General features: G+C 47.7%; 1 protein-coding gene across 2 annotated transcripts in view; it reads left to right on the top strand.

Moving 5' to 3' along the window:
- Positions 1-27055, top strand: part of DOK7 (docking protein 7) — a 463238-nt gene that overhangs the window by 414716 nt on the left and 21467 nt on the right. The gene's annotated exons all lie outside the window — the stretch shown is intronic.

The raw sequence follows: 27055 nt of genomic DNA, 5'->3' as shown, positions 1-27055 counted from the left end.
CATACCCAGGTTCTTCGCTGTAACCGAATCGCTGGCAGGGGGAGACATGGCCGAAGGCCACCATAGCTTCCAACGTGGGTCTGCAGGACAGCCAAAGAACAATATCTCGGATTTGTCGGAGTTGCATTTGAGGCCATTTTTCCCAAACCAGTCAAACACAAACTCCAAACACTTCCGAATGGCTGCTCCATCGAAGTCACAGCCCCTGTCACAAGTGAACAGGAGCTGTGTGTCATCCGCATAGGATATGATCTGGGCCCCTAGCTCCTCCACCCGTGCCGCAAGAGGTGTAAGGAAGATATTAAAGAGGGAAGGACTCAGTATGGAGCCCTGCGGGACCCCTACCTTAAGCTGCGGCATCCGGGCGGAGAAAGGGGGGGCCCAGATCGTTTGTGTCCGATCGGCCAAAAAAGACTGAAACCATGCGAACACCGTACCCCGCAGCCCAATCTCCCAGAGTCTAATTAGGAGGAGGTCGTGGGGGACGGTGTCGAAGGCCGCCGACAAATCAAGCATGATAAGCAGGGCCTTTCCACCCCTATCGAGGGTCTCCTTCACAATCTCAGTAACCTCAAGAAGAGCGGTCTCGGTGCTCAGGTTAGATCTAAATCCAGACTGTGACTGATGTAAAAGGGAGTTGCCCTCTACAAAGTTGGTAAGGGTGGTATGAACACACTTTTCAGTGATCTTGGCCAGGGCAGGAAGCAGCGAGATTGGCCTATAATTAGAATGCAGTTTAGCATCTGCATTTGGTTTTTTAATGAGGGGAAGAACTAAGGCCTGTTTCCAGGAGGAGGGGACTTTGCCCGACTTCAAAGATGCATTAATGAGAGGGTTGATGATCGGATTAAGGGCAGGTGCCAGGGTCGCAAGACACTTGGCGGGGCAAGGGTCCAGAGGAGAGCCAGATTTCAGGCTAGACAAAAGGTCAAGCGAGGCCTGAGGCTCTAAAGAGGGAAAACAGTGCAGGGTAGGGCCCACAGAATCCATATGCATAGCTGGTGGGCATAACCAGGGGTTGGAAAGGCCATCGACCTCTGAACCTTTGCTCAAGATGATCTGGGTTCCTTGTAACGCTGACTGGATAGTACGTATTTTATTAGTAAAAAATACTGCAAGCTCCATGATCCAAGGTTCCGAGAAAGCAGATGCAGAAGTGCAGCAGGAGGGAGAGATGAATTCTTTAACAATCTTAAAGATCTCTTTGCAGGAGCTATCTGCTTCCTCGATCCTTCTGGCCAAATAGGATTTTTTCTCTGCAACGAGCTCCCTGTGATATTCTTTCACTGCTGCTCTGTAAGACTGCTTAGCCGATGTATCATAGTGCCTCCTCCAAATTCTCTCCAGCCTCTTGCAGTGCCTTCTCTTGGCCGCCAAGGCAGCAGAGAACCACGGGGCTGATGCTCGTGCCAGTTCAGATCTAACCTGGCGAGATGGTGCCAAGGCTTCCAAACGTGCAGTGAGCCAATTCTGAAAACACACCACATCATCCTCCAGTCTGCCCGTAAAAACACAAGGATGGGTATCTAAAGCCTGGGTGATCATGGCCGGGGTGACTTTGTGGAAGGCTCTAGAACTACGAGCAGCGAGCCGCTGCGAAATGCGGGCGGCCACAGGCTGATGTCCTAGCGTGAAATCCGCTAGGAAATGGTCCGACCAAAGAACTGGGGCAAGGGAGGAAAGGACCACCGGAACGGTCGAAAAAATTTGATCTAAAATATGCCCCTTCTCATGTGTAGGGGACTGTAATGCAGTCCCACCGACGATGTCATATCCAGAAATTTTTGCACTTCAGGATCCTCGCCCTTATCCATGTGGATGTTAAAGTCCCCGAGTATTAGGCAGTGTTTTGTTCTAAGACTCAGTGTGGAAATGATCGATAGCAAATCCTCAGTAAAAGAGCCAAGAGGGCCAGGTGGTCTATAAAGCAAAAGCCCCAGGCAGGATTGATGGGGGGATAGGGCCAGGGAGAAGGCAAGGATTTCACAGTCAGGTAAATCATCCGTCGACAAGATGGTACAAGGAATGTGCCTTTTAATGATAAGTGCCACTCCGCCTCCCCTTCCCTTGCATCTGTCTCGACGGAAAATAGCATATGAGGGAGGGATGGCAATAGCCAGATCAGGTTCCGAGCCCTCACCGAGCCATGTTTCTGTGAGAAAGAGACAATCTATGTCATCTTGTGTTAAGAGATTATATATGTCGAGAGCGTGCTGAGGAAGAGACCTAGTATTTAACAAGGCGCAGTTAGTACCTAAAAGAGGGAGCTTGCCAGGACAGGGAATTGTGGGGTCCGGCATCCACCCACACGTGGGGCACTTAGTAATATCCCCAGCAGAGTAGGGGATAGCTCGCTGACATGAAGCAGTGTGTACATTGTAAGACAGAAGATCATCTCTAGTGTACATCGAGCCAAGAGCTAAAAGGAACCCACCAGAAAACGTTCCCGAGCGCTTCCGGGACGCTGACGGGCGCAGACGGGCTGACTCAGGCGAGACTCCGGCGCAGCGACGGCGCCCCCGCAAACGCGACCGCTAGCGCGGTGGAACACTGTTTCCTAATATGTGGTACACTAGAGCGCTCCCACCACTCTAGCCCCCACTCAAGATGGCCGCCGAGTGCAGAGAAGCCTGAGCCCGGTTTGAAGCTCTAACGGCAGCTAGCGCCGTGATAGATGGGCGAAAATGCGTGCAAGTGTATCAGAGGTATGCTGAGTGCATTTACAACATGAAAATCACACAGTTTTAAAATTAATTAAAAATCACAAAAAACGATCCTTTTTGCTCAGGGAGCACTGAATACAATGCACATGCTCTGTGCTTCACCAAAAACGATTCTGACTGGTATAAGGGATAGATCTCGCGAGCGCTGCTTCAGGGCTCCTTATATGTGGTACACTAGAGCGCTCCCACCACTCTAGCCCCCACTCAAGATGGCCGCCGAGTGCAGAGAAGCCTGAGCCCGGTTTGAAGCTCTAACGGCAGCTAGCGCCGTGATAGATGGGCGAAAATGCGTGCAAGTGTATCAGAGGTATGCTGAGTGCATTTACAACATGAAAATCACACAGTTTTAAAATTAATTAAAAATCACAAAAAACGATCCTTTTTGCTCAGGGAGCACTGAATACAATGCACATGCTCTGTGCTTCACCAAAAACGATTCTGACTGGTATAAGGGATAGATCTCGCGAGCGCTGCTTCAGGGCTCCTTATATGTGGTACACTAGAGCGCTCCCACCACTCTAGCCCCCACTCAAGATGGCCGCCGAGTGCAGAGAAGCCTGAGCCCGGTTTGAAGCTCTAACGGCAGCTAGCGCCATGATAGATGGGCGAAAATGCGTGCAAGTGTATCAGAGGTATGCTGAGTGCATTTACAACATGAAAATCACACAGTTTTAAAATTAATTAAAAATCACAAAAAACGATCCTTTTTGCTCAGGGAGCACTGAATACAATGCACATGCTCTGTGCTTCACCAAAAACGATTCTGACTGGTATAAGGGATAGATCTCGCGAGCGCTGCTTCAGGGCTCCTTATATGTGGTACACTAGAGCGCTCCCACCACTCTAGCCCCCACTCAAGATGGCCGCCGAGTGCAGAGAAGCCTGAGCCCGGTTTGAAGCTCTAACGGCAGCTAGCGCCGTGATAGATGGGCGAAAATGCGTGCAAGTGTATCAGAGGTATGCTGAGTGCATTTACAACATGAAAATCACACAGTTTTAAAATTAATTAAAAATCACAAAAAACGATCCTTTTTGCTCAGGGAGCACTGAATACAATACACATGCTCTGTGCTTCACCAAAAACGATTCTGACTGGTATAAGGGATAGATCTCGCGAGCGCTGCTTCAGGGCTCCTTATATGTGGTACACTAGAGCGCTCCCACCACTCTAGCCCCCACTCAAGATGGCCGCCGAGTGCAGAGAAGCCTGAGCCCGGTTTGAAGCTCTAACGGCAGCTAGCGCCGTGATAGATGGGCGAAAATGCGTGCAAGTGTATCAGAGGTATGCTGAGTGCATTTACAACATGAAAATCACACAGTTTTAAAATTAATTAAAAATCACAAAAAACGATCCTTTTTGCTCAGGGAGCACTGAATACAATGCACATGCTCTGTGCTTCACCAAAAACGATTCTGACTGGTATAAGGGATAGATCTCGCGAGCGCTGCTTCAGGGCTCCTTATATGTGGTACACTAGAGCGCTCCCACCACTCTAGCCCCCACTCAAGATGGCCGCCGAGTGCAGAGAAGCCTGAGCCCGGTTTGAAGCTCTAACGGCAGCTAGCGCCATGATAGATGGGCGAAAATGCGTGCAAGTGTATCAGAGGTATGCTGAGTGCATTTACAACATGAAAATCACACAGTTTTAAAATTAATTAAAAATCACAAAAAACGATCCTTTTTGCTCAGGGAGCACTGAATACAATGCACATGCTCTGTGCTTCACCAAAAACGATTCTGACTGGTATAAGGGATAGATCTCGCGAGCGCTGCTTCAGGGCTCCTTATATGTGGTACACTAGAGCGCTCCCACCACTCTAGCCCCCACTCAAGATGGCCGCCGAGTGCAGAGAAGCCTGAGCCCGGTTTGAAGCTCTAACGGCAGCTAGCGCCGTGATAGATGGGCGAAAATGCGTGCAAGTGTATCAGAGGTATGCTGAGTGCATTTACAACATGAAAATCACACAGTTTTAAAATTAATTAAAAATCACAAAAAACGATCCTTTTTGCTCAGGGAGCACTGAATACAATGCACATGCTCTGTGCTTCACCAAAAACGATTCTGACTGGTATAAGGGATAGATCTCGCGAGCGCTGCTTCAGGGCTCCTTATATGTGGTACACTAGAGCGCTCCCACCACTCTAGCCCCCACTCAAGATGGCCGCCGAGTGCAGAGAAGCCTGAGCCCGGTTTGAAGCTCTAACGGCAGCTAGCGCCGTGATAGATGGGCGAAAATGCGTGCAAGTGTATCAGAGGTATGCTGAGTGCATTTACAACATGAAAATCACACAGTTTTAAAATTAATTAAAAATCACAAAAAACGATCCTTTTTGCTCAGGGAGCACTGAATACAATGCACATGCTCTGTGCTTCACCAAAAACGATTCTGACTGGTATAAGGGATAGATCTCGCGAGCGCTGCTTCAGGGCTCCTTATATGTGGTACACTAGAGCGCTCCCACCACTCTAGCCCCCACTCAAGATGGCCGCCGAGTGCAGAGAAGCCTGAGCCCGGTTTGAAGCTCTAACGGCAGCTAGCGCCATGATAGATGGGCGAAAATGCGTGCAAGTGTATCAGAGGTATGCTGAGTGCATTTACAACATGAAAATCACACAGTTTTAAAATTAATTAAAAATCACAAAAAACGATCCTTTTTGCTCAGGGAGCACTGAATACAATGCACATGCTCTGTGCTTCACCAAAAACGATTCTGACTGGTATAAGGGATAGATCTCGCGAGCGCTGCTTCAGGGCTCCTTATATGTGGTACACTAGAGCGCTCCCACCACTCTAGCCCCCACTCAAGATGGCCGCCGAGTGCAGAGAAGCCTGAGCCCGGTTTGAAGCTCTAACGGCAGCTAGCGCCGTGATAGATGGGCGAAAATGCGTGCAAGTGTATCAGAGGTATGCTGAGTGCATTTACAACATGAAAATCACACAGTTTTAAAATTAATTAAAAATCACAAAAAACGATCCTTTTTGCTCAGGGAGCACTGAATACAATGCACATGCTCTGTGCTTCACCAAAAACGATTCTGACTGGTATAAGGGATAGATCTCGCGAGCGCTGCTTCAGGGCTCCTTATATGTGGTACACTAGAGCGCTCCCACCACTCTAGCCCCCACTCAAGATGGCCGCCGAGTGCAGAGAAGCCTGAGCCCGGTTTGAAGCTCTAACGGCAGCTAGCGCCGTGATAGATGGGCGAAAATGCGTGCAAGTGTATCAGAGGTATGCTGAGTGCATTTACAACATGAAAATCACACAGTTTTAAAATTAATTAAAAATCACAAAAAACGATCCTTTTTGCTCAGGGAGCACTGAATACAATGCACATGCTCTGTGCTTCACCAAAAACGATTCTGACTGGTATAAGGGATAGATCTCGCGAGCGCTGCTTCAGGGCTCCTTATATGTGGTACACTAGAGCGCTCCCACCACTCTAGCCCCCACTCAAGATGGCCGCCGAGTGCAGAGAAGCCTGAGCCCGGTTTGAAGCTCTAACGGCAGCTAGCGCCATGATAGATGGGCGAAAATGCGTGCAAGTGTATCAGAGGTATGCTGAGTGCATTTACAACATGAAAATCACACAGTTTTAAAATTAATTAAAAATCACAAAAAACGATCCTTTTTGCTCAGGGAGCACTGAATACAATGCACATGCTCTGTGCTTCACCAAAAACGATTCTGACTGGTATAAGGGATAGATCTCGCGAGCGCTGCTTCAGGGCTCCTTATATGTGGTACACTAGAGCGCTCCCACCACTCTAGCCCCCACTCAAGATGGCCGCCGAGTGCAGAGAAGCCTGAGCCCGGTTTGAAGCTCTAACGGCAGCTAGCGCCGTGATAGATGGGCGAAAATGCGTGCAAGTGTATCAGAGGTATGCTGAGTGCATTTACAACATGAAAATCACACAGTTTTAAAATTAATTAAAAATCACAAAAAACGATCCTTTTTGCTCAGGGAGCACTGAATACAATGCACATGCTCTGTGCTTCACCAAAAACGATTCTGACTGGTATAAGGGATAGATCTCGCGAGCGCTGCTTCAGGGCTCCTTATATGTGGTACACTAGAGCGCTCCCACCACTCTAGCCCCCACTCAAGATGGCCGCCGAGTGCAGAGAAGCCTGAGCCCGGTTTGAAGCTCTAACGGCAGCTAGCGCCGTGATAGATGGGCGAAAATGCGTGCAAGTGTATCAGAGGTATGCTGAGTGCATTTACAACATGAAAATCACACAGTTTTAAAATTAATTAAAAATCACAAAAAACGATCCTTTTTGCTCAGGGAGCACTGAATACAATGCACATGCTCTGTGCTTCACCAAAAACGATTCTGACTGGTATAAGGGATAGATCTCGCGAGCGCTGCTTCAGGGCTCCTTATATGTGGTACACTAGAGCGCTCCCACCACTCTAGCCCCCACTCAAGATGGCCGCCGAGTGCAGAGAAGCCTGAGCCCGGTTTGAAGCTCTAACGGCAGCTAGCGCCATGATAGATGGGCGAAAATGCGTGCAAGTGTATCAGAGGTATGCTGAGTGCATTTACAACATGAAAATCACACAGTTTTAAAATTAATTAAAAATCACAAAAAACGATCCTTTTTGCTCAGGGAGCACTGAATACAATGCACATGCTCTGTGCTTCACCAAAAACGATTCTGACTGGTATAAGGGATAGATCTCGCGAGCGCTGCTTCAGGGCTCCTTATATGTGGTACACTAGAGCGCTCCCACCACTCTAGCCCCCACTCAAGATGGCCGCCGAGTGCAGAGAAGCCTGAGCCCGGTTTGAAGCTCTAACGGCAGCTAGCGCCGTGATAGATGGGCGAAAATGCGTGCAAGTGTATCAGAGGTATGCTGAGTGCATTTACAACATGAAAATCACACAGTTTTAAAATTAATTAAAAATCACAAAAAAAGATCCTTTTTGCTCAGGGAGCACTGAATACAATGCACATGCTCTGTGCTTCACCAAAAACGATTCTGACTGGTATAAGGGATAGATCTCGCGAGCGCTGCTTCAGGGCTCCTTATATGTGGTACACTAGAGCGCTCCCACCACTCTAGCCCCCACTCAAGATGGCCGCCGAGTGCAGAGAAGCCTGAGCCCGGTTTGAAGCTCTAACGGCAGGTAGCGCCGTGATAGCTGGGCGAAAATGCGTGCAAGTGTATCAGAGGTATGCTGAGTGCATTTACAACATGAAAATCACACAGTTTTAAAATTAATAAAAAATCACAAAAAACGATCCTTTTTGCTCAGGGAGCACTGAATACAATGCACATGCTCTGTGCTTCACCAAAAACGATTCTGACTGGTATAAGGGATAGATTGAATGACAATATATGTTCTCTGCCCTAATGAGGCTGGGTTTTGGCCGCACTCTTGTTAACCGGTCAATCTCCTATATCGTGATCCGCTGGCAAGAGTGCGGGTCAATGGGGTGGTGTCTCGATCTTTTGTACTACATAAGGGCACGAGATTTATCCCCGATGATGTTTGCACTGTTGCTTGAGAAGCTGGCTGCCGGGTCCGTCATGACCCGCTAGTATCAGGTATCATAGGTGATGGGGGCTGGGGAGAATATATAACTCTTTACACCAATGATATCCCATTATATGCCACACAGACATATCTCATGGTTGGCAGACTGCTCCATATATTCCAGCTGTTTGGCAGTTACTCCAGGTATCAGATTGATGGGGAAAGTCTCTCCTTTTCGCTATTTCGAGAGTCGTCCCTCCTATCCTGGCTGGGAAAACACCCTGGATCGTGAAAGACAAGTTTAAAATATCTAGGTATCTGGATCTTGAGCACCACTGAAGAACTCCTGACTGATAAATTGCTCCCACAGGCTGAGAAACTCCAGAGCGTTGTGGTACACTGGAGGAAACTACCAGTGTTCCTGATGGGCAGAGCTATCTTATTTAAAATGATGGCCTTGCCTTGCTTGCTCTATGTACTGCAGAACACCCCATATAAAATACTACCAGACTTCTTCCAAAAGATAGATAGTAGTATACGAAAACTACTCTGGAACTGGGGCAGTTCTAGGATTGCGCTACTCAAACTTCAGAGAGGAGTATTTGAGGGGGGCCTTGCGGTCCCAGACATGAAGAAATACTATTGGGCGGCCCAGCTGATAACCATCAATGACTAGGTGTTCATGGACAGAGATGAACCTGCATATCGGGTGGATCGTTATGCAATGGGTGACCGCTTCTACCCCGCTGCACTTTATCGTAGGACGCTGGAGGGGCGATTACCGGCTCACACGCAGGCGCAGTGGTTCATTTGTAGCAAGAGGCTAGCAGATTTCTGGGATAGGAGGGTAAATTAAGAGAGAAAACCCTGCTATGGGATAGTGATTCATTGGCTGAAGTGGGGAACCTGAAGGGATTTTGCAAATAGGGACTCCTGGGCATTGAACACCTCGGAAATGTTTGGAGGGTTGGGGCAATGATCTTCTTTGACAACCTGAGATTAGAATTGTGTTGTAATCTAGTTGGGAATCTTGTGCATAGAATTTGAAGATGTCATAGAATGCTGGTGGGGAATGAGCATATGGGAGTTGGAGGTCGAGGAGAGAGGAGACTGTTGATGCTGTTCTATTGTAACTCATTATTAAACCTATTTCCCACACCTCTTTGATGTGAGGAGATCTTAATTTCAACAAATACCAAATGGCAATAGCAGATATAGAAAGATTTCAATATTTACAGTTAGGGCATGTGCTGCGCAGTCACGTGCTCAAAGGAGAACAATTATCGGACTACACATTCCTGGCGTATCGATTATTAATAGATCCTATGATGGGGTGAGTGTCTGAAACGTGGGTCCCTTGCTCACTTTGACACTAGATTCAAGCTAGCCTGGCTGATGAGGGGTGTTACCCCGAAATCGGTCCCAGGATGCTTGTGTCCGGTCCAGGGAAGCCCTGGCTTGGCAGTTTGGGCTGTACTGTTCCCATGAGGCACAGGGTCAAGACTGATTTGCATATGGGTGGGATCTGAACTGGGTTGGCGAAGTGAGCTAAAGAACGATGATGGATTCAACCCAGATCTGTGACTGGGGGTGAGTGTCTGCAAAGTGTCAGCACTCTGTCCATCATCACGTTGTGTTTGCTAGATCCTATGATATCAAAAGCCACCTCCCTCACGTACAAAAGCTTATGAACAATTCACTAGATCCCCTAGGGGCCTTGAGGTGGGTGTGAGAAACTGACATGGGTGTGTTAGAGGAGGATGACTAGGTAGAGGTGCTTCAGAGCCCTAGAGAGGTAGCTTTTCGGGCACGCTTTCGCCTTATACTGCTGCAAATCTTCCACAAATCCTATTCCTCTAGAACACTCATTCATCGCTGGGAAGATGTAACTCAGATCAATGTGCCAAGGGTTATGGAGCGGTGGGGTCATACTTTCATATTCTCTGGTCCTGTCCCACTATTCAACAATACTGGCGGGGTGGTACAGGATCTGACTGAGGCCACGGGCCTGGACATCCCACTGGAGGCAAAGTGTCATGTCGTATGCCTGATGGGAGAGGTGGTATGGTCCAAATATCACAAGGTGTGGCTTATGGTGGCTGCCATATAGGCAAAAACGAATATAGCCAGGGCCTGGGGCATCGACCGCCCACTGCGGATAAGATGTTGGAAAATTGATCTAGATTGGTGCAGCAAAACAGAAAAGTGGTATACCAGAGTCGGGGCTGCCCACAATGACTTGAGAAGGTTTGGGGTCTGTGGGAAACATGCAGGGGTTACTGAACATGCACCATGGAGAAGTGCGATTTCATATACACAGAGATTTTGTTGGATTAACCAGCCATGTATGAAGGTATACTGAAGATTATTGAACATCGTAAATGCGGAATATACTTCTGTCAATAATGTGTCTATATTGTGTCAAAATGGGGTTTATGATATGGTCCAATTGTACGGAGCATAAGTTGAATAAAAAGAATAAATTTTTAAAAAAAGCTCTTAGTCAGATTTATGAAGCCACGCGTTGCTTTGCGTCGCAAGGCTTGGCCTCATAAATCTTGAGTAAGGCAACGCAGTGCAGTTCCAGAGGCCTCCCTGCAAGTGCCACCTGACCTTCTGAACCAGATCTACTTTGAATTACAACTGGACTTGCCTGAGCCCTGCTGGCCTCTGTTGGAGTGAGCTCTTGATCCCTAAGAAGTACCTCCCCATGTCCTGGACCCTTGGCTGTCACCAGTGGAACTCCTCCTGAGACGAAAGGGAGAAATCCTAAAGTTCACGTTCAAATCTTGCTGCCCCCAACATCCACCAACGGGTAACTTCGGTGAACCCGATTCTTCACACTATGGCAACCACCAGCGATGCCCATGCTACAGTGATGACAGCCAACGATGACTGCCAGCACAAAGCTCCAGCAACAACCGTCTGCAACACCTGGCCTGTTCTTTGTGCTTCACCAACGACCATCCACAAGCTTTCCATATGACCTCCTCCAACGCTAACTGGACTCTTCGCGCCGGTGATTGAAAAGGTAACTTTTTAAGCGGGTTAAAACCCGGTTCCTGTATCCGGCCCGTGCTCCATCGCAATTGGCCTAAACTGGTGATTTTCCCCCAGTCCAGTACGACCAGATGACCACGAGTGGCACTTTGTGCTTTTAGGTCCTATACATACTTAACATTTTGAAATTACATCTCTCTAGTTCTACTGATTGGATAATGGTCCTTTTGGTTTCAAACTATTTATTACATTTGACTCTTTTTCTCTTAATTGGTGTGAGATTTTTCTTGTGTTGTGTTTTCACTTTATTACTGTTTGTGTGCTGCATAAATACTTTGCACATTGCCTCAAAGTTAAGCATGACTACTTTTGTGCCGAGTTGCAGAGGTTTAAGCACAGATGAATTTAGTGACTTTTGTGGTTGTCTTTGCTTGAGAAGTGTGTTCACCAGCCTCAATCAAAAACCCAATTTCGTACACTTATCTTTGAAAGGAGACAAATAGTCACCAATATTTTAGGATCCAAAGTGGACAATTACAATGTTTACATCTTGGGCTAATGTCTCACCTTCAGTTATCAGTGAATGACGTAGTACTCCTGGAGATGAGGCGTCTAAATTGTGCCATGACTCTGCGTAAACTCCACTGGCTCCCAATGTTTGAATCTTCATCAGGGCATTATGTACAGTTCACAGAGTATTATGTGGCATTCTTCGCAAAAGAGACTCGTGGTCAATAGGCCATGTTTGCTCTATAGTCACCTAATCAGGAACGTCTAGCTGTCGTTCCTTCCAGGGGGCCGGGCACCAGGACTTTTATGTCCTGGCCCCCTGCCCTCTTGAGGTGTCGCCAATCTCATTAACACAGGAGCTTCCTTTAAGAAAGCACATTAAAACTGAGCTATTTTATAGGCACTGTATGTGGGTAGGGTATGCCCAGACGTGGGTCCCGTGCTCACTACGCCACTGGAGTCAAGCTATCCTGGCTGAAGAGGGGTGAAACCGGTCCTAGGATGCTTGATTCTGGTCCAGGGAAGACATGGCTTGGCAGTTCGGGCTGGACTGTTCCCATGAGGCACAGGGTCAAGACTGATTTGCACATGGCCATGTCTGAACTGGGGTGGCGTGGTGAGCAAAATAACGATGGATTAAACCCAGATCTGTGACTGGGGGTGATTGTTTTGCCAATGTGCAACATTCCGTCCATCATCTTGTGTGTTTTGCTGTTCGCCCTATGTGGGAAGGGTATGCCCAGACGTGGGTCCCGTGCTCACTACGCCACTGGAGTCAAGCTATCCTGGCTGAAGAGGGGTGAAACCCCGAAACCGGTCCTAGGATGCTTGATTCTGGTCCAGGGAAGACATGGCTTGGCAGTTCGGGCTGGACTGTACCCATGAGGCACAGGGTCAAGACTGATTTGCACATGGCCATGTCTGAACTGGGGTGGCGTGGTGAGCAAAATAACAATGGATGAAACCCAGATCTGTGACTGGGGGTGATTGTTTTGCCAATGTGCAACATTCCGTCCATCATCTTGTGTGTTTTGCTGTTTGCCCTATGTGGGAAGGGTATGCCCAGACGTGGGTCCCGTGCTCACTACGCCACTGGAGTCAAGCTATCCTGGCTGAAGAGGGGTGAAACCCCGAAACCGGTCCTAGGATGCTTGATTCTGGTCCAGGGAAGACATGGCTTGGCAGTTCGGGCTGGACTGTTCCCATGAGGCACAGGGTCAAGACTGATTTGCACATGGCCATGTCTGAACTGGGGTGGCGTGGTGAGCAAAATAACGATGGATTAAACCCAGATCTGTGACTGGGGGTGATTGTTTTGCCAATGTGCAACATTCCGTCCATCATCTTGTGTGTTTTGCTGTTCGCCCTATGTGGGAAGGGTATGCCCAGACGTGGGTCCCGTGCTCACTACGCCACTGGAGTCAAGCTATCCTGGCTGAAGAGGGGTGAAACCCCGAAACCGGTCCTAGGATGCTTGATTCTGGTCCAGGGAAGACATGGCTTGGCAGTTCGGGCTGGACTGTTCCCATGAGGCACAGGGTCAAGACTGATTTGCACATGGCCATGTCTGAACTGAGGTGGCGTGGTGAGCAAAATAACGATGGATTAAACCCAGATCTGCGACTGGGGGTGATTGTTTTACCAATGTGCAACATTCCGTCCATCATCTTGTGTGTTTTGCTGTTAGCCCTATGTGGGAAGGGTATGCCCAGACGTGGGTCCCGTGCTCACTACGTCACTGGAGTCAAGCTATCCTGGCTGAAAAGGGGTGAAACCCCGAAACCGGTCCTAGGATGCTTGATTCTGGTCCAGGGAAGACATGGCTTGGCAGTTCGGGCTGGACTGTTCCCATGAGGCACAGGGTCAAGACTGATTTGCACATGGCCATGTCTGAACTGGGGTGGCGTGGTGAGCAAAATAACAATGGATTAAACCCAGATCTGTGACTGGGGGTGATTGTTTTGCCAATGTGCAACATTCCGTCCATCATCTTGTGTGTTTTGCTGTTCGCCCTATGTGGGAAGGGTATGCCCAGACGTGGGTCCCATGCTCACTACGCCACTGGAGTCAAGCTATCCTGGCTGAAGAGGGGTGAATCCCCAAAACCGGTCCTAGGATGCTTGATTCTGGTCCAGGGAAGACATGGCTTGGCAGTTCGGGCTGGACTGTTCCCATGAGGCACAGGGTCAAGACTGATTTGCACATGGCCATGTCTGAACTGGGGTGGCGTGGTGAGCAAAATAACAATGGATTAAACCCAGATCTGTGACTGGGGGTGATTGTTTTGCCAATGTGCAACATTCTGCCCATCATCTTGTGTGTTTTGCTGTTCGCCGAATGTGGGAAGGGTATGCCCAGACGTGGGTCCCGTGCTCACTACGCCACTGGAGTCAAGCTATCCTGGCTGAAGAGGGGTGAAACCCCGAAACCGGTCCTAGGATGCTTGATTCTGATCCAGGGAAGACATGGCTTGGCAGTTCGGGCTGGACTGTTCCCATGAGGCACAGGGTCAAGACTGATTTGCACATGGCCATGTCTGAACTGGGGTGGCGTGGTGAGCAAAATAACGATGGATTAAAGCCAGATCTGTGACTGGGGGAGATTGTTTTGCCAATGTGCAACACTCCGTGCATCATCTTGTGTGTTTTGCTGTTCGCCCTATGTGGGAAGGGTATGCCCAGACGTGGGTCCCGTGCTCACTACACCACTGGAGTCAAGCTATCCTGGCTGAAGAGGGGTGAAACCCTGAAACCGGTCCTAGGATGCTTGATTCTGGTCCAGGGAAGACATGGCTTGGCAGTTCGGGCTGGGCTGTTCCCATGAGGCACAGGGTCAAGACTGATTTGCACATGGCCATGTCTGAACTGGGGTGGCGTAGTGAGCAAAATAACAATGGATTAAACCCAGATCTGTGACTGGGGGTGGTTGTTTTGCCAATGTGCAACATTCCGTCCATCATCTTGTGTGTTTTGCTGTTCGCCCTATGTGGGATGGGTATGCCCAGACGTGGGTCCCGTGCTCACTACGCCACTGGAGTCAAGCTATCCTGGCTGAAGAGGGGTGAAACCCCGAAACCGGTCCTAGAATGCTTTATTCTGGTCCAGGGAAGACATGGCTTGGCAGTTCGGGCTGGACTGTTCCCATGAGGCACAGGGTCAAGACTGATTTGCACATGGCCATGTCTGAACTGGGGTGGCGTAGTGAGCAAAATAACAATGGATTAAACCCAGATCTGTGACTGGGGGTGATTGTTTTGCCAATGTGCAACATTCCGTCCATCATCTTGTGTGTTTTGCTGTTCGCCCTATGTGGGAAGGGTATGCCCAGACGTGGGTCCCATGCTCACTACGCCACTGGAGTCAAGCTATCCTGGCTGAAGAGGGGTGAAACCCCGAAACCGGTCCTAGGATGCTTGATTCTGGTCCAGGGAAGACATGGCTTGGCAGTTCAGGCTGGACTGTTCCCATGAGGCACAGGGTCAAGACTGATTTGCACATGGCCATGTCTGAACTGGGGTGGCGTGGTGAGCAAAATAACGATGGATTAAACCCAGATCTGTGACTGGGGGTGATTGTTTTGCCAATGTGCAACATTCCGTCCATCATCTTGTGTGTTTTACTGTAAATATTTAACAACGTTTAGGAGTTGTTAAGGAGTTTGCTGCGTTCTGTAATCGCAGCACTAAGAACCCCCCCATGGGTGAGCAGGGGCTCCCTCTGTGAGAGCTGAATGTGCGCTCATGCCGGACGCCCGGTAGAGCTCCATAAAACCTGCATGAGAGTCACTTTTCTGAAGTCAAGTCTGCAAAACCCTAGGGATCCTTCCTGATCTCCATTCAGGAAGAAAATAATGACCCAGCCTTCTGTTCTCATCTGCGTTCTCACAATAGTTCCTTCATCTCTACATTTTTCATCGGTTGAGTTTTATCTGTGTAGGTTCAATTATGCTCCAGTCGGCCGCAAGACGCCCTCTGGCATACGTGTATTTTATTAACTTAATAAATGAAGAGCGTATAAATCTCATAATAATATCAATGGATATTTTTATCCAATTTAAAATGCAATGCGGCTTGAAAGGCCCTATTCTCAGAACTAGACATTGAGTACAGGTTTGGTGTCGGCCACAGTTCTTTCTCTGTTATCTCCATTCCAGCTGTGAATATGTTATATCCTTTTATTTCCTTCTGGACTTTTTGCCTATGAGATAATAAACACAGTCTTCAAATAGCACTTTGTCTAGGAAATAATAAACGCATTCTTTAACTAACACTGTACTTAAAAGTGGGCTGGAATAGACTTCCTGTATGACGTGAGGTCTAAAATGCACCTGTGAGTCTGAATAAAGCAGTGGACACAAGCTCACACAAAGACACAAGTGGCAGATTCACAACAGACAGGAGGTAGTGCTGTAGGAGTGCTCTTTACACACACTTACATACGTTTGTGAATCGTCTTGAAACTTTAACCCCCTATAAGTAAAAGGTAACGAGGGCACAGTCCTTTCTTTTTGTATGAGTTGTTTCCCATTTTAGAGGTTTTGGGGCTGTTTCAGAAGCGCATGTAAGAGTGCATAAAAGAGTACTCCAGGGTTACTACCTTATGTACCACAAAATGCCTGTGTGATTATGCCACAGAATGTAGAGCACATAGAGGGGCCGATTTTCAAAGGCATGTATGAGCACGGGAAATAGTACTTCTGGCTACTAAATGTTTATGTAAACACAGGAAATTACTCTATCAGTGCTAGCCCATAACAGGTCCAGTGGTTTATTTAGATCTTACAATTTAAGGTCTCACATTGTTCTTTTTAATGCCTATTCTTATGCATATGTTTTGGTCTTTTTTCTTTTTCTGAATGTTTTATCAAACTTATAATCACCAAAGTTTACAGCCCATTTCCTTCTACAAATCTGCCTTCCTACTATTGACTTTGGATTATTCAAACAATAGATTTGTCTGACAATATGAAATTCTTCTTGCAGCTGGATTAATGTCGTTTCAACAGCTTTATTTTATAATTGCAAAGCCATTTTAAGAAGTTTCCACTCTAGGATAACGTGGTCATCACTGCTGCGGAACAGAAATTGGTTGCCTGGATGCATAAAATGCTTTATGCTGCCTCTTGACAAGTGCTGATGCTAGAAATTACCAACCAGGCTGCCCATAAGAGTACAGTGATGCAGTGGCACAAAAGCTATTCTGCACTAGTGAAAGAAAAATAGTGTGCAATGGTCAAATACGTAGAGCACTGGTTTCCCCAAATGACGCACCCCTAACCCAGCTTTCCAAAGACATTGCAATGAAATCATAAGTGAATGTTTAACCAACCTAATGCTTAGTTTAGATCTCTGTACCATATATCACACAAACAAGAAGCAAGGACACCTTCTTTAAAATCTTCAAGCTGAACAGACTGCCCTAACTACAGCTCAGTTGTTGACCTGCCATGTGCTGAAAACTGCTCAGAGGGCAATCAAACATATGCAGCCCCACTTGGAGGAGAACACACTTGACTTATACCATGCCGCTGTTGTCACTGTTATTCAAAATGAATTGAGACTTGTGCTGGAAAATATTAGTGGTGGAGGTCGTGGATTTCTTAGACCTGTCAGCGGGCTATGACAACCTAAATATAAGACTTAACCTAGTCTTAAGAGATCCTGAGTGGTGTTAATTCCTTCTATTTATCTCTGCATTCAGGGCAACACACAGGTTAGTGTTGCACTATGAGTCAAGTTGATTTGGTCATTTGGGATCAGGACTTCTAACTACACTGATGAGCTATAGCTTCCGCAACAACAAATGACAAGGTGAAGGCAGCACCTTCTCTCTTGTGTACCTTTGCAATAGAGAAGATGAAGCATCACCAAATGTCAGGCTCACCTGTGCCTGGCGAGATGCTTTGGGCCACTCTCCGACTCCAGCGGAAACGAAACCTGAGAGATTGACAGCCTAAGAAACCCCATGGTTTCAGTGATGCAAAGAGGACCTTCAGGCAGAAGACGACTGTATAAATTGGTCTTCAACAATACTTAGTGAAAAGACTGCAGCGTATGCAGAACGTGACAAAATTGTCACATGATGTGCTTGGACCGTGTCTACCCAGTGATTACACATCGTACTTGCTCATCAGTGATTCAATTCACAATGTATGGCCCAATTTCTGCAATGAAAAATTCATATCTCTTAACCACCAAACCACTACGCTGTGCCCCTATCAACAGGCAATAGTCCAGAAGATTTGGAAATCTAGAGTAGGTTTTCAGGCTTTTTCAATTCTACTTACAAAACAAAGTGAGTTCACTTGCCTTACAGTCACCTCCCTTTCAAGAAAAGCTTTAAAAAATCTGCTTCCCCCATATATTTTTACCTTTCTATTTGCAGCCAACCAGCTCTTTGTACTGCAAGTCAATTGCAGTGGCAGGCATATGCGGCACGCAAGCAAATATTGTGTCCAAACCATATGCAGATTCTGGAACTTTTAATGAAGCGGCGATGCAACATATAACAAATAATTAGTAAGAATAAAAGCAATTATAAAAAAAAGACAGATAGCTAGAAAACCTCACATATACAACAAGCTGGAGCAACACCTCTAATCAGTCATAATACTCTTTCATCCACTGGCTTCCTTACAATAAATTAGGCTGTGGCTTTGGAGGATATCACCATTATAACTCTATGAATGTAAAGAATACCTTGGACACCATTTTCTCTTTGTGTTTTATAGCATGACTTCATTACTCCCAGAGTATTGTCTATCTAGTGGGAGTATCCAGGACTCAGAATATTCTGAAAATGTAGTCAAAATGTTTATATTATTAATTTAATGTACTTTACGGACTTAACAACCATCCTCTGTCTGTTCATAGGATGCCCAGCAATTTTCCCATGCTTTATCTTGTCTTTTATCTGAAACGTGGAATCTGTCTATTACCACATGCTTTAGCCCACCACTGGAATCTGTTCATAATATGCGTTAGCCTACACATGAGCTGTTTCTATCCATTGTCAAATTAGCTTATATCTGGTGTATGTTCTTGAGAACATGGTGTAATAATCTTACCCGGTTAGAGTTCCGCAGGGGCGTCATGCAACACCAAGTCCCAATGTAGAGAAAGTCCCAACCTTCCACCTTCCTCTCTGCCTCTATCAAGCCCTAGAGCACAGAGGTGGCGGCGGAAAGAGGGGGAACAAAACAAGGATAAAGGGGAAACACAGGAGCTGTGGTCTTCTTCCTTCTGCTGTGTCTTTATGGAATTGTGGTTGTGTTCGTGAAACAGTGATCTGTGAATGTTAAAAGAGAACAATATAAGTGACTCTACCAACCTATGAGGACCCTAAGACCCCTACCCCTTGTGTAGTTCTGCCTATTGGAATACCTTACGGCTAGAGGCCCTCCGCTACCTATGGAGTTGCACAGGAGAACAGAAGAGGTCAGGCAAAGGCAAAGACTAGTCGTAATTCGCTACTTGAGTGGATGCGGTTCGGCCCTACAACATAAGAAGGAAATCCATATAGTAGTTCACCAGCAGAAAGTCTAAAGAATCCCAAAGTCCCTTCCCACTTGTCTTACTTGGAGATTCCGGAGGACATCACAGTAGAAAGAGTCTCACAAGGCACATGGAGAGACTTCTTCGGGTAGATTCCAGACACGACAGCAGGAGAGGTGCAGGTGAAGAAGGAGGGGAGATTCTGGCAATCGCTGGAGGAAAGCCTACCTCAGGGATAAATGGTAGGACCACAGCTGGCCTCGAGGTTGGAGGGAGACAGGGCAGAGACACCCGGCCGGCCCGCGGGACAAAATCCGGCAAGGTGGGCGGAGCGCTCTGGTCCCTGTGAGCTCGGATCCAAACAGGCAGAAATGAGACCAGGTAATCCGGAAGGACAGGGCAAAAAGAAGGAGAACTGCGGTACCGCAAAAATAGGTTACAGAGCTCTGCTGGCCGAGGGAAAACTCTCAGCGCTACGTCCGAATAACGGACCGTCCTCTCGGTCTCCAGGAGGGAAGACGGAGAAGCAAGGAAGGACGAGGCTCCACAACCGGACGCCGAAGCGCCCGCGCAACAGGAGCAAAACAGAACCCGGAAACAGGAACAGGAAGTTCACGGAACAGCCTGGGGCAAACACTAGAACGCGAAGCCCCGAGCCTTCCGGATGGCAGGCTTTTCTACTGGCCCGCTGCCATCGCGCATGCGCGATAGCCAGACGCTGCAGATGATCCGTCTACAGCGGAGGATCGTTCACGGCAAGCATGACAGTACACCCCCCCCAACGCACCCCCCACGGGTTTGGGTTTCTGAGGATGTCGTCTGTGGAACAATCGTATCAAGCGAGGAGCATGCACCTGACTGGCAGGTTCCCAGGTGCGATCTTCAATGCCATACCCCTTCCAGTGTATCAAGTATTGTAGACGGCGTCTACTCCGTCGGGAGTCAACAATGGACTCTACTTCGTATTCTTCTCCCCCGTCTACCAATACCGGAGGAGGGTGAGCGGGTAGACGAGTACCGGGTTCCACAGGTTTCAGGAGGGATACATGGAAAACTGGGTGTACCTTGATGGGTTCAGGGAGTGTTAGTTCCATTGCCACAGGATTGATGACTCTAGAGATCGGGTATGGTCCAAGGAACTTAGGTTTAAATTTACTGGACCCCTTCAATGGAATGTATTTGGTAGACAGCCACACCTCATCGCCCTCCTTATATTCTGGTTCTAACTGTCTATGTCGATCTGCACCTTTCTTGTACGCTTCCTTTGCTTGTTCTAAGTTTGTCTGTGTCAGCTGGTGTATATGGTGGATCTCTTGAATGAATTCACTAACTGCTGGTGCATTACAAGATGATGCACTAGGTGAGAGAAAAGCCTTTGGATGATAACCATACGAACAAAAAAAGGGAGTGTACTTCGTGGATGCATGTTGGTTGTTATTATATGCGAACTCCGCCACCCATACCATCTTATCCCACTCGCTGCGTGAGTGTAAAGACTGACTCCGCACGTACTGCTCGAAACACTGGTTGACCCTTTCGGTCTGCCCGTCTGTCTGCGGATGATGGCTAGAGGACAGTCTCACATCAATCTGTAGTAAGGAGCATAGCTGTCGCCAGAATCGAGAGACAAACTGGGCACCCCTATCTGAGATTACCACAGAGGGGAATCCGTGTAACCTGATCACATGCTGTAAGAAAACAGTGGCTAGTTCTGCTGCAGTGGGTAATCCCTTTAGGGGAATGAAGTGTGCCATCTTCGTAAACAAATCCACCACCACCAACAAAGTGTTAAAGCCCTTGGTAGTAGGGGGAAGTTCCACTATGAAATCTAACGACACCGTGTGCCAAGGGAGAGGAGGTGTGGGTAAGGGTTGGAGTAACCCAGAGGGGTGTTGACGCGACACCTTGCTTTGAGCGCATACATGACAAGTCTTAACGTAATGCTCAGTATCCTTGCCCAGGGTAGACCACCAAAAGCGGCGTCGTACATTATCCAAAGTCTTTTTAATTCCGGGATGACCGGCCAAGGGATGGGAATGACACCACTCTAAAGCTTGTTCTTGTAAGGCGGGTGTAGGTAAGACTAGCCCTCCCTGTACGTATATGACCCCCTCTCTATTCTCATACTCTGTGGTCTTAATCAGTTCCTGCCCCTCTGGACCCTGCTGTTCCCTCACGACTTCCAAAAGGAAGTCCTTCTCGGATAAGACTCCTATGATCTTGTCTGGCGGGATGATCAGGGGAGGTTCCGTCTTCTCTTCTTGTATCTCAAACCCTAAGCGAGACATGGCATCTGCTTTACCGTTCTTCCTACCCGCCCGGTACTGTATAGTGAAGTCATACTCACTAAAGAACTGTGCCCAGCGGAGCTGTCTCATGGAGAGGGCCTTAGCTGATCGTAAAAATTGCAAATTACGATGATCTGTATACACAGTCACCGTATGTTTGGTTCCCAGTAGGTATTGTCGCCACTCTTCAAAGGCTTTTTTAATAGCTAACAATTCTTTGTCTCCCACTGCATAGTTCGCTTCAGCAGGGTTTAGTTTGTGTGAAAAAAAGGCTACTGGATGCAGTTCTCCTGAGTGTCTATCTGCTTGTGATAGTACCCCACCTACTGCGACCTGTGACGCATCAGCCTCCAACACAAAAGGATAACTCGGGTCTGGATGTTGCAGTACTGGAGCTTGGGTGAAGGCCTCCTTCAGAGTTTGAAACGCTTTCTCGGCTTCGGTTGACCAGATGAACGGGACCCCTTTTTTGAGCAGTTGCGTAATAGGGGCTACTAATCTGGAAAAGCCGTTGATAAAGCGCCGATAAAAATTGGCAAAACCGATGAATCGTTGAATGTCTTTGATCTTTTGAGGAGCCGGCCACCTTGTAATGGCCTCCACCTTTTGTGGATCCATTCGCAACCCCTTGGGAGAGATTATATACCCCAAAAAGGGAACTGATTGCACATGAAACGTACATTTTTCTAATTTGCAGTACAGTTGATTTTCCTGCAAGCGCTGTAGAACCTGTCTTACATGTGGGATGTGTTCTTGTACGGACTGTGAAAAGATCAGCAAATCGTCGATATAGGCGATTACACAAACTTCTAACAGGTCTTTTAGCACCTCATTTATAAAGAATTGGAATGCAGAGGGCGCGTTGCAAAGCCCAAAGGGCATTACCAAGTATTCAAAAAGTCCATACTTGGTACAGAAAGCCGTCTTCCACTCATCCTCCTCTGCTACCCGTACCAAATGATATGCCCCCCGTAAGTCCAATTTCGTGAATACACGGGCATCTTTTACTCTGTCTAGGAGGGCGGAGATGAGTGGAAGAGGGTATCTGTTCTTGATGGTTATTTTATTTAAGGCCCTATAGTCAATGCAACAGCGTAGACCCCCTTCCCGTTTAGGGATAAAGAACAGAGAAGAGGAGGCCGGTGATTTGGAGGGACGGATGAACCCTAAGGAAAGCATGTTGTCTAAATATTCCCGTAAATACAGGTTTTCCTTCTCCGTCAAGGAATAAACCCGACTGAACGGTATCTTGGCTCCTGCTTGAAGGTCTATACGACAATCAAAGGGTCTGTGAGGCGGTAAGGAAGTGGCCTCCTTGGGGTCGAAAATAGTGTTTAAGTCTTGGTAAACCTTAGGCAACTCTTCCTTGTTCCCGGTACTCCTACTCTCTTGGTTTTGACTGACAGCCAGGGTGTGTGCCTTGCAACATTCTGGTCTAAACTGTAAAGTGGCCTTATGCCAATCTATGAGAGGATTATGTTTCCTTAACCAGGGTAGGCCTAAGAGAACAGGAAACTGAGGCGACTGGATAAGATCGAATTCCACCTGCTCAACATGATTGGTTTCTAGGAGAACTCTGATGGGTTCAGTCTTCTGTGTTATGGGCCCTGATTTTAACACACTCCCATCTATAGTGGTAACCGTCTCTCCATACCCCTTGTCTTGGGGCTGAATGCGGTGTTCCTGAGCCCATGTTATATCCATAAAGTTCCCCGAAGCCCCAGAGTCCAGCATGATTTGAGTTTCAGCCTGTCCTTGTTTCCAGACCAACTCAGCTGGGACAAAAAAATGACCAGAGGAAGATGTTATAGGGTCGGAAGAAGAGACACTTAATCCAGATGTACCCGAAGTCCTTGTCTCACAGGTCTCCGGGCTTCCTAGTTTTCCGACTTCTTGCCTGGCACTGGTTTGGTGGGACAGGCCCTCAAAAAATGTCCCGCCTTGCCACAATATAAACAGAGCCGGTTTTCTCGCCTTCGGCGTCTCTCGTCCGGGGTTAAAGGTCCTCTCACTATACCGATTTGCATCGGTTCTGCTTCCTCTACCGTAGAGGGGAATTCAGGTTTTTTCTCTCTTATCGTTACTACCCGAACCTCTGTTTTACCTCTCTCCTTCTTACGTTCCTGCAGGCGGTGATCAATTTGCACTACAAGATCAATGAGGTCCTTACAGGAACGGGGAAGGTCCACTATGTGAGACAAGGCGTCTTTGATCTCGTCCCTCAGACCCCTATAGAACAATGTACTACGTTTCTCCTCGGGCCAGTCTGCCTCAACTACTAACCTCTGAAAAGAAGAAATATAGGTGACTATCTCATTAGTCCCTTGTTTTAAGGAAAGCAATTCCGTATCAGCTGTGAGAGTATATGTGTGTTTATCAAATAACTTTCTGAATTCGTTCTTGAAAGCCCTATAGTCCTGTAAAAGAGGGTCATCTCTTTCTATTAATGGAATTGCCCAATTTGCAGCAGACCCCCCGAGGTACGATATCACAAAAGCTACTTTAGCCTGATCTGTGGGAAAACAGGGAGCTTTGCAAGTGAAATGCAGTTGGCACTGGCTGATGAACGTGGCAAATTTGGAGGAATCGCCCGTAAACCTCTCAGGTGGGGCGAGAGGAATGGACGGAGGAGTATGGACCTGTATGATGGGTGCGGATTCACTAGCACGGCCTTCCCCCTGCCTCTCCCTCTGTATAGAATTCACTTGCAGTGCCAACGCCTGGGTCTCTGCCTGAAGATTCCCAATCATGTTGGCGAGATCCGCCAATGTTACGTGTTGTTGCTCCATGACGCCCGGGCAGAACACACCACGTGGGCTTCGCGTTCTGTAATAATCTTACCCGGTTAGAGTTCCGCAGGGGCGTCATGCAACACCAAGTCCCAATGTAGAGAAAGTCCCAACCTTCCACCTCCCTCTCTGCCTCTATCAAGCCCTAGAGCACAGAGGTGGCGGCGGAAAGAGGGGGAACAAAACAAGGATAAAGGGGAAACACAGGAGCTGTGGTCTTCTTCCTTCTGCTGTGTCTTTATGGAATTGTGGTTGTGTTCGTGAAACAGTGATCTGTGAATGTTAAAAGAGAACAATATAAGTGACTCTACCAACCTATGAGGACCCTAAGACCCCCACCCCTTGTGTAGTTCTGCCTATTGGAATACCTTACGGCTAGAGGCCCTCCGCTACCTATGGAGTTGCACAGGAGAACAGAAGAGGTCAGGCAAAGGCAAAGACTAGTCGTAATTCGCTACTTGAGTGGATGCGGTTCGGCCCTACAACATAAGAAGGAAATCCATATAGTAGTTCACCAGCAGAAAGTCTAAAGAATCCCAAAGTCCCTTCCCACTTGTCTTACTTGGAGATTCCGGAGGACATCACAGTAGAAAGAGTCTCACAAGGCACATGGAGAGACTTCTTCGGGTAGATTCCAGACACGACAGCAGGAGAGGTGCAGGTGAAGAAGGAGGGGAGATTCTGGCAATCGCTGGAGGAAAGCCTACCTCAGGGATAAATGGTAGGACCACAGCTGGCCTCGAGGTTGGAGGGAGACAGGGCAGAGACACCCGGCCGGCCCGCGGGACAAAATCCGGCAAGGTGGGCGGAGCGCTCTGGTCCCTGTGAGCTCGGATCCAAACAGGCAGAAATGAGACCAGGTAATCCGGAAGGACAGGGCAAAAAGAAGGAGAACTGCGGTACCGCAAAAATAGATTACAGAGCTCTGCTGGCCGAGGGAAAACTCTCAGCGCTACGTCCGAATAACGGACCGTCCTCTCGGTCTCCAGGAGGGAAGACGGAGAAGCAAGGAAGGACGAGGCTCCACAACCGGACGCCGAAGCGCCCGCGCAACAGGAGCAAAACAGAACCCGGAAACAGGAACAGGAAGTTCACGGAACAGCCTGGGGCAAACACTAGAACGCGAAGCCCCGAGCCTTCCGGATGGCAGGCTTTTCTACTGGCCCGCCGCCATCGCGCATGCGCGATAGCCAGACGCTGCAGATGATCCGTCTACAGCGGAGGATCGTTCACGGCAAGCATGACACATGGATTATCCATCACTCGGGATCTGTCTATCGTCATATACATTATATGAGACCTATTAACTGTTCGTTATTACATGAATTAGCTCTCAGTTGGGATCTGTCCATTATAAGATGCATTAACCCACACCTGTGATCTAATATTACATTTATTGGCCCAAACCTGGGTTCTTTCCATTAGCCCACAGCTTAGTTTGATCCATTGTCTTATCCATTTGCTGATTCCTGATATCTAATAGATTAGCCACCTCCACAACTCCATTTTAATAGACAAACCCTACAGAACCCTAAGCAGACCATTCGAGCTCTCATAACACTAAGCATAAGGTTTTACGTGCTGCCCGACTAACTGCCAGGGTGTCATAGGCACCACCTCCACTTCGAGAGGCGCAACTGACCCACCAAAACTTGGTTTGGATTCGGGTGCAGTGGTCTCTTTTCACTGAACGCGTTTTGTTTGACAAGGAAGAGCACTTTCAGTCAAAGCACAATGTCGGCGGGCCCAGCTCGTCATGGTGGCATGACAGGCAGGCAAGCCAGGATACTTTTCAATTTCCAAATACAAAATGCCCACAACAGGGCTTGCTTTTGAGACTATATAAAAGAAACAACAATAATAAATATAATAGCAATATTATTAAAGCAACAATAATTTTTCAAATCACACGGTAGTTCTGCTGTTCGCAGACGCTGTAGGTGTCTCAGTATTACCCAGCTGAATGCCACTACTGATCTCGGAAGGTCGGAAGACTGAGTCAGCCTCACCAGGGCTCAAAGCCATGAGCTGGGGATCATCTCAGCTCTCACTTCCCCAAAACCCATCATGAATGTTTAACATGTTTCTTGATTAACCCTGGACCTTCAGGAAGTCAGGGAGAGTTAATGCTTGACCTGCTTCATACAGCCTGCAAGACAGGTAAATCATTAGAGACCTGGTTGACTTCAGAGACACCATCTGTCCTCTCCTCTCTTAGCTGGAAACCGAAGAGCATGTTGATATTTGGATCTTTTTAAAAAAATACAGAGTTAGATGAACCAAACAGCTCTGTCATGATGCTTAAATTTTACCACCATCCGAGCCTTGGACGAGGGCGCGTGATGGGCACGCGCCCCTGATGATATTGCTGCAAACAGCTGTGCGGATCATCCTGTGCACGCGAGTCCTTTCTCACTGCACTATCTTGGTGAGAGTGTTTTTGGAGGTGACTGGCTGCATAAACAGCCGGGCAGGACCACAAGCCCGTGACAGTTTCGAAGTTGGTTGTTCAAATTGTATAATGTTTAATTCTAATTGCATCGTGTGAAACTTTCACTCTTAAGATCAACATGAATCTCGGAGTGCCATTTCGGCTTCCAGGTCACTGTGATCGTCCTTCTTCGGGGCTCTTGGTAAATTCTGTTCAGCTGCCTGTGAGTGAAGTACCCTGTGCTCTTGAAGCACCTGCTCTCTTGTTTTAGGTGCTGCTTGGCGTATAACAGATATGTTAACAGTATTCATCACATGTTTGGGCAGTATGGCCAG

Source organism: Triturus cristatus, chromosome 2_2 (assembly GCF_964204655.1).
Source record: "Triturus cristatus chromosome 2_2, aTriCri1.1, whole genome shotgun sequence".
Lineage (NCBI taxonomy): Eukaryota > Metazoa > Chordata > Amphibia > Caudata > Salamandridae > Triturus > Triturus cristatus.
Note: the sequence above shows the minus strand (reverse complement) of the source record. Positions and strands in the feature narration are given on the sequence as shown.